Source organism: Balaenoptera musculus, chromosome 16, assembly GCF_009873245.2.
Source record: "Balaenoptera musculus isolate JJ_BM4_2016_0621 chromosome 16, mBalMus1.pri.v3, whole genome shotgun sequence".
In the NCBI taxonomy this organism is placed as follows: domain Eukaryota; kingdom Metazoa; phylum Chordata; class Mammalia; order Artiodactyla; family Balaenopteridae; genus Balaenoptera; species Balaenoptera musculus.
In genome coordinates this window covers 76,439,512-76,458,023 of record NC_045800.1, presented here as the reverse complement: position 1 = coordinate 76,458,023, position 18,512 = coordinate 76,439,512, and the positions used below count along the sequence as shown (strand labels likewise).

Below are 18,512 nucleotides of genomic sequence, written 5' to 3'. Positions count from 1 at the left end.
TAATATACATACATGAAACACATAAAAATAAGTGTTATATTTCTTCTTAGTCATGAAACCAAGTTTCATAAATGTGATACTCAGATTTATCCTCTGGGTCTTGCTTGTGGTCCCATGAAGTATTGAAAGCTACCAAAATCCTAATGTCATCTCCACTGAAAAAATACTTTTATGATGTCAGAAAGCAATAGATAAGCATTCAGTTATCTAAGAACCCTCTTTGCCTGTAAATACTTAGAGTCCTTTCTTTTCGAGCATAAAACAGTATCTTCACTTAAATTGTTCTATTCTGTCCAGTTCTATTAGTGCATGTACACAGCCAGGGAAGGAAAACAGCTGTTATTCCATGTTTGGTTTATCACTGATTCAACAGAATCAAAAGCATTTTTTAAATTCCTCCTTGTGTGTGGCCCCATTCTTTGTGCCCTACCGTGAAAGTTGCAAGCACACCGGTCTTGCTTCCTTTGAACTAATGGGGCCTTCTATATATATCCAAAATACTTTCCAAACGTTTTCATTTTTTATTCTGTGACAGAGAATACAATTACCCTTGTTCCTTTGGTGGAGGGGCCTGTACCGTGTAGAAAGTTAATTTTGTTCGCCACACCTCTTATCTTCAGAATCCTGCCTTGTGAACTCCGGGCTCCTTTTCTTCCTCAGTCTCCCATGGAGACTGTGCTGCGAGTTCCCTTCAGGCCACACCAGGCGTCTTGTCCAGACCCCTCACTGCCACCCTCTCTGATGCTCCAGCCTCTGTCACCCCTTCCTCTGGACTTGCCCCGTCACCCTCCTTGAAACCCTCCTCTTCTCATGTTTCAGTGTCACAGGACACTATGGGGCAAACCCACAAGGCTTGTAGACAAGGCTCATTGTGACTGTGGCTCTTCCTGGCTCCTCAGGACACTTCCGGTCAACCTTCATCACGGCTTAGTGCACTCTTCAGAGTGGCTTTGCCAAACGTTCCCCTTCAATTTCCACCCCTAATTCTATACACTGCCCTTCTGACCAAAGCTCTCTTAGAATACCCCCAGGACCTGCTTCTCTGAGAAACCTAGAGCCCACACATCTTTCCTCCAGGCTCTTCAACACATCTGTCCTTATTCTGCCCCTTTCTCTGTCTCTGAAGAGGAAATGTCCCTTCCACTAAGACACTCACATTTCTACCTGGACTTTCATCCTCTCTCTGGTCTCTAACATCTGCCCTTTCTGCCTATTTCCTGACTTCGAATCCTGGTGTTTTAAACATTAAAACTCAACTTTTTTCTTATCACGAGAACAAAAAATGTGTAACTATGTATGATGACAGACGTTAACTGGACTTACTGTGGTCATCATTTTGCAGTGTTTACAAATATCGAATCGTGTTATGCCCTTGAAACTCATATAACATTATATGTCAATTGTACCTTAATAAAATTTTTTAATTAAAATTTTTTTCTTGGGAATTCCCTGTCGGTCTGGTGGTTAGGACTCTGCACTTTCACCGCCGAGGGCACGGGTTCAATCCCTGGTCCGGGAACTAAGATCCCACAAGCCACGTGACATGGCCAAAAAAATTTTTTTAATGTAAAATATTTCTTGACCTCACCTCCCAGCCTCCTTTTACTCCTTCGGAAAGATTCCAGTGCCTGCTGTGTGCCTGGCACTGTATCCTCCAGCTCGCATGTATTTTCCTGCTTTGCCTTAACTGCCAGATTCATCAGCGTTGTCTACCCTGCCCTGCCTTCCCTCCCCTCTCATCTTTAATTCACTGTCATTTAGTGTCTCCACTTTAATTATCCTGAAACATTGGTCTTAAAGGTTATCAGTGAACCCTTCTTTTTCCTAACCTGAGCTGTTTTTTTTTTTCCAGTTTTTCTATCTGAAAACTTCGTAGAATTTGAGGTGGTTTTGTGACATTGCAGTCAGTATCTCAGCATCCTTGGGTTCTTCTGCTTTCTCTTGCTGGTCTCTAGGTTTTGGCTGGATTCTTCTTTTCCACCTCCTGCCTCCTGAAATAGTGATTCCCTAAAACTGAGTCTTCCTCTACTCTTTTACCCTCTCTTTGCTTCCTTTTCTACATCTCTCAAGTCACTCTCCCAGCTGTTACGCAGGTAGGTCATCTTCATGTTTAATCTTTAAACTCTCTGTCCAAAGCTTAATTTCTGTGTTACTAGTTGTTTGTATTGCTGAATGAGTCTCCCTCACCCCCGGCTCAGCATCTCGAAAACACAGATCTATTTACTATCTTTCCTGAAATACACACACACACACACACACACACACACACACACACCTTTCCCTTTTTATTTCAAAGGAAGTACTGTTCTTCTGGTTCCTTGACCATATAAAAATATGGGAATAATCACCTTTTTCTTTTGTATCCAGTCTGTTGAGAATTTGTCTTGCTGGGTGTCAGCCGATTGACAGTGACTGATAGGGAACTGATAGGCTGAGAATGCCTGGGCCTGTATTATTACTTGTATTGAGCCACCACAGACGTTTCCCCAGCTAGAGCCAGAGTTGTGGCTTGACCAGCCCTTGTGGTTCCTATTATGATTGCAAGATGCACCGTAGCAAAAACCATTAGGGAACTTTGAAGAACAAAATTTATTACTCACAGGTCCTGGAGGGTACATGACACTCCTGAGAACCAGACAGCAAGGTCAAGGGTAGAGAGAGGGGGACGACGTGTAAACCCGAGACTCTGTCTTTATTGGCGTCTAAGGGTGGGGTCACTAGGGTTTCTCAGGTTCACTCTTTATTGACAAATTTAAAACATAAGAGCAGGAATTAGGGTGCAGGAAAGGAAAAGCAGGGTCACTCCAGTAGGTTGTTATCTAGGTCACCCAGTTCTTTCTATGAGGGGAACTTCATGGGCGGGACAGCATTGTTTCTTATCTAGTTGCTTTATTAGCGGCTGTGTCACACAGCTGGCAGTATGTTTATTGAGACTTTGAAATGGGTGCCTCGGCAATCAAAAGCTTAATGTCAGGAACTTACATTACAGTCAGAAAGCTCAAAGTCAGGCACTTACACTCAGAACTCTGGTGACACGTTTTCTTTGGCAGCTGTCCCTTATTCCACCCCACCTGAACATCCTTCTCTGTTTCTCTGTGCCTGGTACATTGCAGTCATCTCCCAGGATCTATCAAGACCTCGTCTTTTCTTATGATTCCCACCATGACTGCTCCCCACGATCTCTCTATTTCAGTGCTCTCAGTAACAGGGTGATTATCATTTAACTTCTGGGCAGGTCTTCAGTGTGAATTTAAACCGTAAAAATATAAAGTTCTGTTGCAGGAAGGGGGACCCCTTCCAGGGCCTGAGAGTGGACTCGTGTCTAACACTTGGAAATGAATTGTCCGAGGAGACACACCTATTGACAAAGCAAAAGACTTTGTTAGAAAGGGATGCCCGGGCGGAGAGCAGCAGGGGAAGAGAACCCTCGTGGCTCGCAGTCTCAGGTTTTCTGGTAATGGGGTGAGTTTCCGGGTTGTCTCTGGCCAGTCATCTTGCTTGGCCCATGCTGGGTCTGACTCCGGCTCCTTCCTGGTGGCACGCACATCTCCCAGCCAAGGTGGATTCCAGCGTGAGGGCTTCTGGGAGGTTGGCAGGGCATGTCGTCCGTCCCCTCCCTCCTCCTTTCGGCCCCTCCCGAATTCTTCCCAGGTTAGTGTAACAAGATGTACTATGGGCTGGTGTGTCCTCCCTCCGTTCTGCCCCTCCTGAATTCTCCCAGTTAGTTTTTTCTGGAGGCAGTGGAATCTCCTGTTGTGAGACAACTCAGGCAGGCAGTTGTCCTCATTCCTGGCTAAGGCAGGTGGTTTCGGTCAACCGTTCCCTAAGAGTTCCATGAAGAATCTGAAGCCCAAAGGGGAGGAGTAACTTTCTTAAGGAAATATTCCTTCATTCTCTCCTTCTGCACATGCCACCTCCTGTAAATACAGGGACAGGCACTCGTGGAGTCCCCTGACATGTTCTCTGCTGCTGCCTCCCGACCTTTTCCTGTATCTCTGTGCGTCCGAATCCCCTTGTCTTCAGTGTGTTCCTGTCAAAACCTGACCCCACTCCACAGGTTCTAGCACAAATCGACTTCCTCTTTGTCCTCTTTCACTGTCTTCCAGGGCCTGAGGGACACCAAACTCATCCTTCTCTGTGCTCTTGTGGCTTTGCAACCCTGTGATGACCCCTGTCGTCTTTCTCATACAGCTTAAAGCCGTAGGCAGTCAGTGTTTTGTGTTGAATCACTTTGAAATTCAACAATGTGTGCAGACTCTAAGCACTTAATTTTATCAGGAATTTACTACTACTAAGAAATGTTCCTTAGTCATCACTTAAGGTCGATACGCTTTTAAAATTTGATTTGGCCTCTGGTTCTTTAGCCTCTTGCCCTGTGTCCAGTCAGCATAGCTTCTAGATCTCTTTGATGTAAAAACCACCTCTAGTGTGTCAGTCTTCTACTCGAAACATTTCAGCGACTGTGCTGCTCTCAGGCTAAAATACAAGTTCCTGAGGACCAGTGTTCAAGGCTTTCCCAAGTCAGGCTCCAACCTGATTTCCTCTAACTCAGCTCAGTGTCATTCTCCCTTGGTCCCATGGTGTGTCATCTCTATTCTTGATTCTTAGCCTTTGTTTTTATTGTCCCCCATCCCTGAAGCACCTCCCTCCTGTTATTTTATGAGTTGTACTCATAATCTGAGATCTAGCTTATCTCCCACAAAGCATTTCCTTCTTTCTCAGTTTATCCTTTCTGAACCTGTGCTTTTCCCATGACGCTATAGTCCTCGCTGCCAATAACACGAGCACCACATTAGATAGAGAGATAGATAGGTAGGTAGGTAGGTATGTAGGTAGGTAGATAGATAGATAGATGGATAGATGGATAGATGGATGGGTGGATGGATAGATAAATAGATGAATGGATGAATACATAGATGGATGGATTCACATTATATATATAATATACATATATATATATAACTTTTTATCATGTTACTTATGACGTGATTATCTTTTTGCCTAAAAGATAAAATAAACTTCCCAAAGGCAAGGAAGATAATTACACTTCTCTACATCCCACAAAGACACTAGTATATCATGCTTTCTACCTGTGCATTCCTTTGAAATAATTAAATGTAGAACATATTGGTAAAGAGACAGGTGTAAAAAAAAAAAAAAATAGAGACAGGTGTAATATGTCCCTATCCTAGGAATTTTTCTATATCCCTTGTTCTATAGTCAGACTCTTTTTTAAATTTTTGTTCTTTAAGCTTGCTCCTAAGGTGAAACGTTTTACAAGAAGATATACTTAGAAAAGAAATGTGTCTAAAGGAAAATGAGAGCTCTATGATAATAGGATTGGGTGTAGCCCCTTCACAGCTTCCACTCTTAAACATCCTGTGCCTTATTGTTCTAGTTTAACATTAAGAACAATTCTCAGTTTGTCCATAATGGGTTAGGTTCTGGAGAACAAAGTTCTAATTTAGCACATCAGAGTGTGATTGCAGCGCTTATGTTCTTTGTTGGTAATTAGTACGTGTTTTTTGGTCCACTCTTGCTCATTAGAAAAACAGTTTGGGGTCTTATACACAGAAAGAACGGGTAGTTCTAGAGATAATAGGATCAGGGGGAAAACACCATTTTCTATTTTATACATCACTAAGAAACTGAAAGGAACATTAATTTCTCTAAAGACCATCCCTGCCTACATAGTTGAACACTGCCATCTATTCAATGTATCATTAATCAGTCTATTTTGACTGACTTCATTCTGAGCTTCAGTCTCACTGGAAGATCTATAAAATGATTTATAAAATCTGTAAAAATAATGTCAACATGGAGTCTGTGCACACTCTGTGTTAGCCAGAACCGGGCTCAGCACTTCCGGACCAGAACCTTACTCATGTGACTGGGAGCCTGGAGCCAGCTTTGCCTGAAGTTAGCAAGACTCCAAATGCCTTAAAAGGGAAAGGTAGGATGAAAATAATTAAGCCCAATTTTCTTTCCCTTTTAAATTTTTCGTACTCTTTCTTTGTGTTCACTGTATTAAATTGGTTTCCTTGTTCCGTTTGTTTCAATCATCACGTTAAGCAGACTGTCATTCAGCTTTACTTAACAAAGTGGTATTTCTCTGCAACTTGCTGTTTCATTTGTTCTTGAAAGGGCCTCTCTTCTGCAGGTAGGCTTACTGAAATTCGTGATTGTTGAATATAAAGGACCAGACTGAGAGGTTTAATTAATTTTTTCTCAAATTATTCAGGTCTTGACTTATCCATGTCACACAAGTTGATTCTGTGAAAATTGCTGTTGACTAAGAGATGAAAGGAGAAAAGTAGAGGATGAAAAGGAAAATGTAACAAAGATGCAGAAAGACATTACACAGAATCAGGAGATAAGGATGTGGAGAGGAAGTAGTTAAGGCAGACATCTACTGCTAACTAATATATTAATAATATCTTAATTAAAGAAATGCAATCCACTAGATGTTTAAAACATTTTAAATAAAAAATTGCAGACATATTCAAAAGTAGACAGAATAGCATAATCAACCCACTGTGCTGACCATCTGCCTTCAGTACGTAGCAGTACCTGGCCAGCTTATTTCTTTTCTGTGGCACCCTTTTCCCACAAACACTGGATACCTTTAAAACAAATGTAAGACCTGTGTATTTCCTATTGTACCTAAATTAATATTTTAATATTAAAAATTACTTAAAACTATTTTAAGAGATCAGTTCTGATATTATAAAAGAATAAGAAACCAGGTAAAGTTAATTTTAATCTCAATATTATATTGAGATATAATGTATATACAATAACAAGCACTCACTTTTAGTACATATTTGGTTGAGCTTAAACAAATTTATCTACCATGTTATTACCACTAAATCAAGCTGTAGGACATTTCCATCACCACACAAAGTTCCTGTGTAGCCTTTCCTTGTCAATTGACATACCCTATCCCACGCCAATCCCAGGCAATCACTGTTCTGCTTTCTGATCCTTAGATTAGATTTCTTTTTTCTAGAGTTTTATAATAATTGAGTCCCACAGTATGCACTTTTATATCTGGCTTCTTTTGCTCAACATAATATTTTTGAGGTTTATACATGGTATTGTGAAATAGTATCAGTGATTCATCCCTTTTTATTGCATTGCATCCCTATTTAATTCCATTGTATGACAGTATCAAGATTTGCTTTCTCCATTTCATCTGATGGACATTTTTTTCCAGTTTGATTTGAATGAAGTTGCTTTGCTATGAACGTTGATACACAAGTTTCTGTACAGACATATATTTTTATCTCTCTTGGGTAAATAGCTAGGAGTAAAATTGCTCAGCTACATTTTAAGCGTATATTTACCTATATAATAAACTGCAAAACGGTCTTCCAAAGTGGTTGTATCATTTTACATTCCCACCAGCAGTGTAAGAGAGTTACAGCTACCTCACATCCTTGCCAAGGTTACTATAATCAGTTGTTTTAATTGTGTCATGGCATCTAATTGTGGTTCTAATTTACATTTTCCTAGTAACTAACGTTGTTGAGCATCTTCTTCATAGGACTACTGGACTCCTCAAACTTTGATCACCACTTCCTCAATTTAGTAAGGCAACCAAGCTGTGCTTGACTTCCCCTTCCTATGCCCACTTTCCAGAAACCTCATCCAAACCAAGAGCCCAGATACAGGTTTCTCTTCTCTTCTCGGTTTCCCTTCTCTGTCATCACAGTCCTACACTACTTATCCAATTCCTCAAAATAGTTATTTCATTTATTATATTTTCTTGGGGTTTTGGGGGGATGGGGGGGTGCCAGGGTATAGGTTATACTCCATCCCTGTACCCTGTCATGGCTAAAAGTGGAAATCCAAGTTAGTTTTCGAGAAAGAATTTTCTAGGTTTTTTTAGTTTATCAAGGGTCAGCCCAGAAAATGCCAGTCATATATGGTGGAAAAACCCTTCAACTTATTACATCTAGGCTCACTGTCTGATATTAAGAGACTACAACACCAAGAAAGAAAAGGAAGACATGACCCCTTGCTGAGTCTGAGGAATTCTGCAAAACAAGAATGACGGTGGAAGGAAGGAAAGGGAAGCAGTCTAATAGGTGCCTCCCAACTTTCTCTCTTGGAGTTTCAGCCCAGAGAATGAGGACTGTATTTATGAGAAGGACATGTGTACCAAGACAGGCAGCTACTTCATATGCAGCGCTCTGCCAGCATCATAGCAAACTTAGCAGTTCAGCCTGGTCAATCGGAGGAAAGCCTTGGAACTTACGTTCTGGTGTGGCATAGATAGGACCCCGGACAGCTGAAGAATGTGTCAGTGGTTCTGACCTGAGGGCTGCAGCACCCCAGGGCTGAACGTGCATCGCAGTCAGACGTCAGAGAAGGCTGCGCTGTCAGCGGGAGGTTGGATGAGGCTGAGTTAAACAGAAATGTCTACCAACTTTAATTGGTCAAGGAGTAACAAATGGTATGCATGCCAGTGGCGAGCCTAATTCTAAATGTCAGCTGGGCTAGGAGCACCCAGATGGATAAGGAGCCCTGCCCCATAGGTCAAGGGAGATAGACTAAGTCATGTTTTGAGATGCAGAATGTTTCTTCTCTTCCTTAGTTTACTGAAGCCATACCCCTCTCCACTGTGTGTGTGTGTGTGTGTGTGTTTGTTTAAAGAAAGAGTGGGAGAGGAAGGCTAATGGAAAGGCTGACTTATACAAAAGAGATTGAACAGTACTTGAATTACATTTAATTTTGCATTTCTCTTTATATGTAAATGTATAAACAACTGCCGGGGGAGAGGCAGTGGATGTGGTTTGTGAATTTCTAATGATTTGTGAGATTTACAGATTTAGGATGTTCCTTTGCTTTCTAAGAGCTATTGAGCCAGGAGATAGGCAATGTAGTTTTTCCACCTTAATCTCACTTCTAGAGAGTAGGAGATATTTTGGAGCAGCAAATGCTAGAAATTTACTGCCTAAAACCAGGAATGAGGCCACGACTAGAGAGAGATGAATAGATACCATCTGAGACAAATGACGAACACTTGCTAGTTCACCCTGTTCTTACGTGAGACAGAAGCCAGTAGCCATGAGTTAGCTATTGTTTCTTCAAATGCACCTTCTCCCTGCCCTGGGAAGACTAAATGGCTTCCCAGGGATGGAGGAGACCCTGTTTGGGAGATGGGTGATGTCTTAAAGAAGAAAATGAAGAAATGGGAGATTCTGAGGCTCAGCCAATTTTCTTTAGCTTTTTTTTTCCTTCAGAAAATGGGATAGAGGGAATGTAAGAAGGTGAAAGTTATGTTACAGTGTGGAAAAGACTGTTGATCATAGATTCATTTAAAATCACATGCATTAGCAATTATGTCAACAAATCTTCTTAGTTTTGTAATCTAATCTTTCTGTGGACTGTCATTATAAGAAATTGATTTTCACCATTCTGTTAAAATATGTATATATATATTATCTCAGCATCATACTAAGTATATCTCCTTCATCTCCTACCTCCTTCCTCCACTATCAAATACTTAACGATGTAACAAAATAATATTTTATGTGCTGGAGACCATTTAACCATGAAAACACATATTCCAAATATATATCATGTTTGTGGGTCTGTATTTTTATTCAGTAGGTATTTCAAATGAGTACAATTTTAAAATATATTGTGAGAATGGGGTTAAGATTTTTTTAATGCATTCACAACTACTCTATCCTAGCACCACAATTTTCTTTACTCTGGTTACCTGGCTAGTATTTATTCACATACACATTTTGTACCTACTTATAATCAGAACATACAGTTTTCTATACCACTTTCTCTATATTGTGACTTAGTTATTACTTTATTGGCTACTTAATATACCGTGGAGTTAATATACAAACATTTTCTTAGATGCCCTGCTGTGGAATACACACATAGTTTCTGTTATTCACTAGTATTATGAATAATGCTACAATGAACATTTTCCTAATTTTGAATTGTTTCTTTGGGATAATTTGTGAGTGGGATTACTAGGTCCAAAGATATGAATATATTTAAGGACCCTAAATATAGGTGTGGGTGAGATAGGTGATTCAGTGGGTTCTACATATGTATAGTACCACCAAAATATATGAGTTTATCCATTGTTTTCCTAGTAGTCTCATCTGCATTTTATTATTTATAATTGTAGCTAATGCGATCTGTGTCATTTTTTAAATTTTGGATTTGTTTGATTGCTATTGAGATTTTTAAATTTACATATTGCTTACTGTTTGAGAATTACTGTGGTTTTAATTAGGAAAATCACCTAAGTATCAGGCAAACATAGTTTCTGATCCCAGCTCAGGCCACTTCCTGTTGTGTATTAAGTAAATTAGCCTCTCAAAAGAGAAATCATTTCTTCATTTGTAAACTAGTGATGATGATATCTTCTTCCCAAGGTTGTTGAGACGATCAGATGAGTAATCAATGCCTGGTGTGTTAGTGCCATAAGGGAAATAATTAATTCTCCTTCCCTCTGCCTGTACCTCCCTCATCTCACCTACCAATCCTCCTGCCCCGACTTCTTCTTGTATGGATTAAGCATCCAGGTTCTTTTGGTACAAATTTTCATAGAACCCGATTTCTCGTTCCAGAGTTTACAGGGGCTAGTTGTCAGGTTCCTCTAGAGAACCAATTTATATCGTGCCAGCAAATGCTGGATTCTGCAGCAAATCACTGAGGTCAAATCTGTTGGATCCCATGAATTCCCTAAGTATTCATACAAACAAATGGGAAATACATTCGAAATAATTTTTTTTCCAGAAATTACTCATTTTAGAATGTTGTGTGGAGTCCAGTTTCTCTTTTAAATGACTTATCCAAGTTTTCTTCCATTAGGTTGCTCACAGGTATTTTTGATTCGTTTATTTGCTCCTACGTTTTGGTTTCAAATAATGCTTCTGCTTCATCTGCTCTCTGCTGCATGTCAAGAACAAGCTTATTCTGTAGTAACAAGTGTGGTTTGTCAAGCAGCTGTAACACAAGATCATTGCTGGAAGTTGAATATGTGGATGATACTGTCATTTGGATTTTGTCTGTCTTACATCCAGTGTCTGTCTGTATTCTAGGCATTATTGTTCATCTGTTGCCTGGAATTGGTTTCTATCTTGCAAGCCTCTGTAGCAGAAGCTGCCTTTTTAAGCAATCATGCTTCTCTTTAAAGCCAAAATAATTCCTAATATGTTGTAAGGTCTCAGAACATAGAGCGGGGCGGGGGCCACTCCTGTAGCAAGCATACAGTTTCTCAACTGGAAAAGCATTGAAAATAAAAACTTCTATCCTCTTTCATGAGGGCAAGGAGATTTCAGGGCTACCGAAAGACTTTCCAGTCTCTCACCTTCATGATGAGAAATTGAACTGAGTAAGATGTATTCTAAGCGGTTTCACTTCAGGAGTTTACAAGAGAAAAAGTGGGAGGAGAGAGAAGAGGAAGGGAAAAAATCCTCTGCAATCTTTCCAACCTCAGCAACTATATTTCTCATCCTTTGGAGAATGCCACAGGCTCCTTTAGAGTTTTTCTTATATAAGCTATGTGTCATAGACAAGGTTTCTTCATTTTTGCATCACAAAAACTGCTTTTCCCCCATCTCCATGCTTTCTCTCCCCATTTGTACATGTTACAAATGAGTGCTGGCCTCCATTCCTCTCTGAGTAGATGCACTAATTCTAACCTCTGCCTAGAGTTCAAAGCCCTTTTATCCACACCCTGCATCAGCAAAGTTATTAAAGCGCTGATGAAGTCAGAGGCAAGAACCACCAGGCCTGAGAGAGGCTCATATGTAACAGTTACGTCCACAGAGGGCATTTGAGGATCAGAGCTGGGTGTAGACAGAATCACCAGTTTCTCCACGGTTGCTGGGCAGTACACAGTCGCCAGCCTTACCTTCAGTATGGCCACACGGAGAAGTCTTTTATTAAAGATATCAAAATCCAGGAGGTGAAAACATGGGGAATTAATCACAATTTTTCTACCCCACGCTTGACTTCCTGAAATTGGAAACAGGAAAGGTGATGGTGGCAGCAATTTGGTTGTGCCCGGAGTCCGCAGGGCAGTACAATCGGGAAAGCGCACGTCATGAAATAGGACAGAGACTGACATGTCCATACCACATGCCACGCGCACCTCTCCTTGCACAGAGAGGGCACTGGACTGGTCTACACGAATCACTTTTTTTTTCCAATTGTATGAAGTTTTTTTTAAGTGTTTTTAATTTTTATTTTTATTGAATATAGTTGATTTACAATGATTCAGGTGTACAGCAAAGTGATTCAGTTATATATATATATACACACACACATATGTATGTAACTTCAGATTCTTTTCCATTATAGGTTATTACAAGATATTGAGTAGAGTTCCCTGTGCCATACAGTAGGTCCTTGTTTATCTACTTTATATATGGTAGTGTGTATCTGTTAGTCCCAAATTCCCAATTTATCCCTCCCCTACCTTCGTTTTGGTAACCATACGTTTGTTTCCTATGTCTGTGAGTCCGTTTCTGTTTTGTAAATAAGTATATTACTCAGTCATAAAAAAGAATGAAATACTGCCATTTGCAGCAACATGGATGGACCCAGAGATGATCGTACTAAGTGAAGTAATTTAGAGAAAGACAAATCCCACGTGACATCCCATATATGCGGAATCTGAAAAAATGATACAGATGAACTTACACCAGTTATTTTCAGGTCTTGGGCAGGCCCCTCAATCTTGTGAGGCCAGGATGAGATGACGTGTGTAGAGGAGCTTGGGAATAGGTTCAGCTTCTATACAATTATTGGAGTGGGTGCTTTTGTTTGCACCGCTGTGCCGTGGACTGATTTACAGCCCTTTAAATCTGTAAAAGGATGTTCTGCCATTTCCTTTGTGCGTGTTCTGTTCCCTCACATTATTGTAGGCCCGATATAAGGCAGCTTTCAGAACATGCCGTTCTCCCTCACAGCTTCCTGTGTTTGAGCATGCTGCCTGAATAACACCCTTCTCCTCCCTCACCCCCGCTTCGCCGGCATATCTCACTCTTCTACTCAACATTCAAGGCTCCGCTTGAAGACCCTCTGCTCGGTGACGCCACTCCTGTACCCTGTCTGCATTGTGAACACAATGACTTAGTCCTCAGGGTTGATGAGGGTCCAACGTGGCCTTTCCCACTTGAGTAGACTTGGGTTTTTTGAAGGCAGGACCAAGTCCAATTCATTTTCTCAACCCAATATCTGGTTCATGTTATTCACTCAGTAAATATTGATCAAAGTGATGAATGAATGTCAAATACCTGTTGCCATGAAATAAATTGTACTAGTCAGGTGAGTGGTTCTTCGCTAATTCGCTATGAAACTTGTGAAGGAAACTCAACACTTAGCTTTCTATATGCGTTTTAAATATATGTGCCTTATGTGCATATTTTAATGGGGAAGCTTATAAAGTACTCCCAGTTATTGGAAGTATCAACCTGAGAACATGTGACCATATGACAGAGTCTACGAGATGTGGCATCTCGTGGAAAAGTAGGGTACACAGGTCATTGTTTCCCCAGTAACTGCCGTGGATCATTCCTGCAGCAGGATGCTAACAGGTATTGTGGAATGAAAGGGTTTCTTTTTTTTTAATAAATTTATTTATTTATTTATTTTTGGCTGTGCTGGGTCTTCGTTTCTGTGCGAAGGCCCTCTCCAGTTGTGGCGAGCGGGGGCCACTCCCCATCGCGGTGTGCGGGCCTCTCACTGTCGCGGCCTCTCTTGTTGTGGAGCACAGTCTCCAGATGCGCAGGCCCAGCAGTTGTGGCCCATGGGCCTAGTTGCTCCCGGCATGTGGGATCCTCCCAGACCAGGGCTCGAACCCGCGTCCCCTGCATTGGCAGGCAGACTCTCAACCACTGCGCCACCAGGGAAGCCCCGAAAGGGTTTCTTGATGAAGTCCACTTGGGGAAAGTCTGGGATAAATCTCCATTTATGAAATCTATCATTTAATTAAAATGACATTTCACAATCAAGTAATCCAAGTATCCTACTTCTTCTTTTATCTTGTTTTAGATTTATTTACTCCTTCTTTATTTGTTTGGTTTTCAGCTTTTGTGGTGACATGGCATCTGGTTTTTTTCTACAAGGAAAGTTCAGCACACAGCACGGTCCTTGAAACATTGGATTGGTTTGATGATCCTACCTGGAACAGGTACATAAAAGCTTCAATGTTTGCTTACCCATCCTTTGAATCATACCTAGGGAAGTATATCCATTTCTGCTTTTCTTGTTGTTGACTGAGGATGAAATTTGTTCTGGAGAGTAAAATTCACGTGTCAGAGATGACCTTTGTCTTTTCTACTTAGCGTATGTGTTTATAGTATGACCTACAAGACTCCCCAAGACCCTTCATTTCCTTTGTTATGGGGTTAATACAAATTAAGAATACATTCATGCTAGTAGAGAAAGGAAATTCCATGCTCATATGGTTCTGAAACTAATAAGATTTAATATACAACTCTATGGAACTCAAGTATAGGAAATATGACAGATCCCCTGGTATGTTTATAAATATAGTATCTGTAGCTCAAAAGTCTAACAGAAGGATGTAAACTTTTTTTTCCAAAATTAGTTCAGTCTTAGACAAAATTGAGTATCAAATTATGAACTAAATGGGAATTAATTAATGATCCTTTGATCCTCTTAGGTTTTGTGACAAGTACTCCCTTGGTATAATATATAATGACATAAAACCAAAAAGAAATACAGTATTTGAAAGTTTCATTGTTTAATGAATACTCTTGAAGGGAATATTCTGAAATTAGATTCTCATGAGATATAAGCCTTGTAGCTCCTGATTTAATTCAATTCAGACTGCTTTGATGAGTACTCTGTGTGTGTGTGTGTGTGTGTGTGTGTGTGTGGTATTTTACCACTAACAGATACTTTATTACAAGATTCATTGCTTTATTGTATTCCACTTTCAAAATATTGTTGGGAATGTGGTAGACTTGTTGAAATTCTGGTATGTATTTAGAAAAGCGTCCGATGTATATAAATTGTATTTTCAAAAGTAAAACTTTATAACAGCTCCCCTGCCCACCCCCTTCCCCCCCAAAAGTCTGCTGAAAACCACATTTGAGAAGTAGCACAGACCTGAGACTTAATCAGATATAAGACCTAGCTCTACTCCTTAACCCATAACCTTGGAAAAACATGTTATGCTTCCTTAGAAAGGGAGAGGGAGGGAGAGAAGGAGGGAGAAAATAAATTCACAATTGCAGTGCACCAAATACTCCAGGTCACCTTTATTCTTAATGAGGTATCAAGTAATTAATCCATGTGTTTCCAGGAGTCTCCAGTGAATTTCACTCCTACATTCTGTGACAGTCTGAAATCCATAATTAGAGTTTAACCTCCCTGATTTAAGGCAGAAGTTGCGACTGGTCCCCTGAATGTTAGGGCTGTCTTAGGTTGTTTATTTTATAGTTTTGGTGGGTTTTTTTTGGCCTACACAAAATTGATACACATGTGTTTAAAAAATTGCCAAATCGAAAACGTCAGGAGAGTTCACATTCAAATCTGGGCTTGCAGTCTTCTTTTCCTCTGGAAATTGCACTACAAGTAAACTAGTTACTTATCTGCCACAATTCTAGTTGTCATACAAATTACCTCCCTCGTCTTAACCTCTCCACGTCGAATCCATCAAGTCCTCCAAAGCCTTGCTGGGACCCAGTGGTTCTCAACCCTCGCTGTGAAAAGGTCGTTTTCTGAGAGCTCAGGCTGCAGCCAGAAAATTAAGCCAATAGCTCTGAGGCTGGAGCTGGGGTTCAGAACTGTAGAAAGCTCTTCAGATGATTCTGATGTGCAGCTGAGGCTCCGAACCCCTGACCTAACATCTTCATGTCTCTATGTCAAAGGCCATGCCCCCAGTCCAAGTCACATTCACCACTTTCTGGTCTCAACCGTCTTCCACTGTCATCCCTAAATCACCTTCTCATTTCTATTCCTGTCCCTGTTCAATCTCATCTTCACCCAACTGCCAAAGTCATTGTTTATGAATAGAAACATATCTGGTCAATGCCTGGCTTAAAGCTCTTCAATAATAATAGCAGTAATGATATCAACTGATGATGATCATTGATACCTTGGTTGAATAAAGAATCTGAGTTGAGGCTTTGTTGAAGGATCAAGTCATTGAGACATTAAGTATCGGAAGCAAATGGGGGAGAGGGCACAAAAGGTGTGACTGAAGGTACCAAGGAAATTTTATTCCATTTCCACAGGGGGCCTGTTGCCTAATATGACAATACCTTCCCCTTGCCTGCTCCTCCAGGTAGTGACGCTTAGGCCAGAAGCATTGCTGACTTCTACAAATTGCCATCCAGTCCGTGTCCTGATGTCACACTACTATTAGGAGCGAAGGGATTTTATAGTTTGGCAGTGACATTATTATAAGATTAATGTTCGAGCACAGCTACCAAAGTTTATTAAATGTCACTCCTTCGTAGTTGCATGATTCACCCAGCAAAATAAGTTGATGCTAGTAAATTTTTAGGCAGAATAACTGAATTAGGGATGTGTGTTTGTCGGGGTTGGTAGTTAAACCTGGGATCATATCTCTTGCCTGTCTGACATATAGTTCCTCCTTTTCACCAACACAAAACGTAAATCCAATTATTTATTTGAGCTGCAGTGGAGACTTTGTTTCTCAAAATGGCTGTGTAATGACTGTATAGACCATAGAGGTAGTTACTGAAGTCTTTCCTTTAGACTCCAACCACCCATAACTGGAGACAGTGCGCTTCCCATTGGAAGGGAAGAAGATAAGGTGTCATCAGAAAGTTTTCATCAAAGACACCTTCTGACATACTGTGATGTTATTTGATTCAGAGTTTAAAAATAAACCAGTAAATTCAATCTTCTTTGAAGCTGAGTGGAAACTTGGGTCCATGTCAGCACTCCTTATGTACAACATAATCAACTTTATTTCGTACTGGTGACATTTTTTTCCTTCAATATAAAACCATCAGTGTTTCACAGTTGACATTATAAAAAGTTCAAGGATCTGTGTTAAGACAAAAATGTGCCTCCGATGTTCAGGTAATGGAGACCAATAAAGATGTTGAAAACTCTGTTACCTAGGTATTAAATTAATGCATGAGGAACAGCTATCTCCTTTACCTTAGGGGACCTAATTTACCCAAATAATATGTGTGGGCAGAGCTATCCTACATTTAAGGAAACAGTTGATAATTTCAGCTCTCTCCTAAATATTTATTTTGGGGGACAATGGAGAACAAAATACACAGAGAGGCACAAGCACATACACACTGAGCATCCCTAGACACAGTACAGGATAGTGCTTATTGACAAGATGCCTTTGTATTTCCTTTGGGGATCAAGCTGGATTGACCTTGCGTATAATTCTTCTCTGTGGTGAATAGAGTTGTAATAAGGCCACAGATTCTTCTCATGTCGTTTTAGGAATTTCTTTGAAAGGATTCAGGCAGGGATGTCCATTATGTTTTAGGGTTCTACATTAGTATAGATAAAGCTTTTCCAGTAAGATAAATCCATTTTTCTAAATTCTTTATGTCACTGAGTGCCTGGGATCTGGACAGAGGAAGATTAAAAATCTCTCTAAAATCTACCATATTGCCACCACATGAAACAGCTATTGAGAGGGAAATTAATAGTGTCTGAAATGAACCTTAGGTTAAGCATACTTAACTTTGCATTTTCTACTATTTTTTTCACTTGCCATTAACTCCCTTTAATCAGAGAGGTTCCCTGAATTAATTAGGATTAATTTTTCAAATCTAATATAAAAGATAAATGTATCCTATATTTATTATAGGGCAGGAACAATATGGACGCTGAGTTGATTGTGAAGATCTGTGTTATGTTATAGTAGTACATCAGACGGCTCCAAAAATATACATGTTTGTCATAGACATTTATTATTGTATCAGACGTTTTCTTATTCCCATCATTATTGTAGCACTTTGTGTTGACTTTTAAGAGTGAACATTTTGGAACAAAAGATACATTCTTCCAGGATCCTCCATGCTTGAACAATATTAGACTTTAGAAAATATTTGTGAAATGAATGATGAATAATTCAAATGCATTTTAATCTTAGACACAAGCAGATGAAATTATACCAAAGCTAGGAACTGACTTAGTCAGTGAACTAAATATACAAAATAATGACCAATAAAAATGGTAATTCATCAGATCAGATATTATATCTGGTATGCTCTGTGGAATCAGAGATGGGCATCATTTTGAAAGGATTTGAACAAAGTCAAAGGGCCAGCAAATCTAATATTTTTGTGAGCAGCTCACCCGGATTTCATTAAGGCGTGGCTCTTCACTTCCCTCTTCTCCTTCAGTATTTTCATCTTTAAAATCTTTTTTTTTTAACCTGTCATGTTAAGGGGACATTCTAGTCTAAAGACTCCTGATTGAGGTGCCTTATCTTTAAGAACTTTGCTAGGGGCTTGTGGGACATTAAGAGGTAAAACACTATAGCATTTCTGCAC

At 40.1% G+C, this 18,512-nt stretch overlaps 1 protein-coding gene across 3 annotated transcripts in view; it reads left to right on the top strand.

Annotated features, from left to right (window-relative positions):
• CHRM3 (cholinergic receptor muscarinic 3) overlaps nucleotides 1-18,512 on the top strand; it is a 512,306-nt gene that overhangs the window by 248,296 nt on the left and 245,498 nt on the right. For all 3 annotated transcript variants that reach the window (XM_036827781.1, XM_036827780.1, XM_036827782.1), the window contains one exon: nucleotides 14,074-14,176. The gene's annotated coding sequence lies outside the window, so the exon portion shown is untranslated. The remainder of the gene's footprint in view (nucleotides 1-14,073; nucleotides 14,177-18,512) is intronic.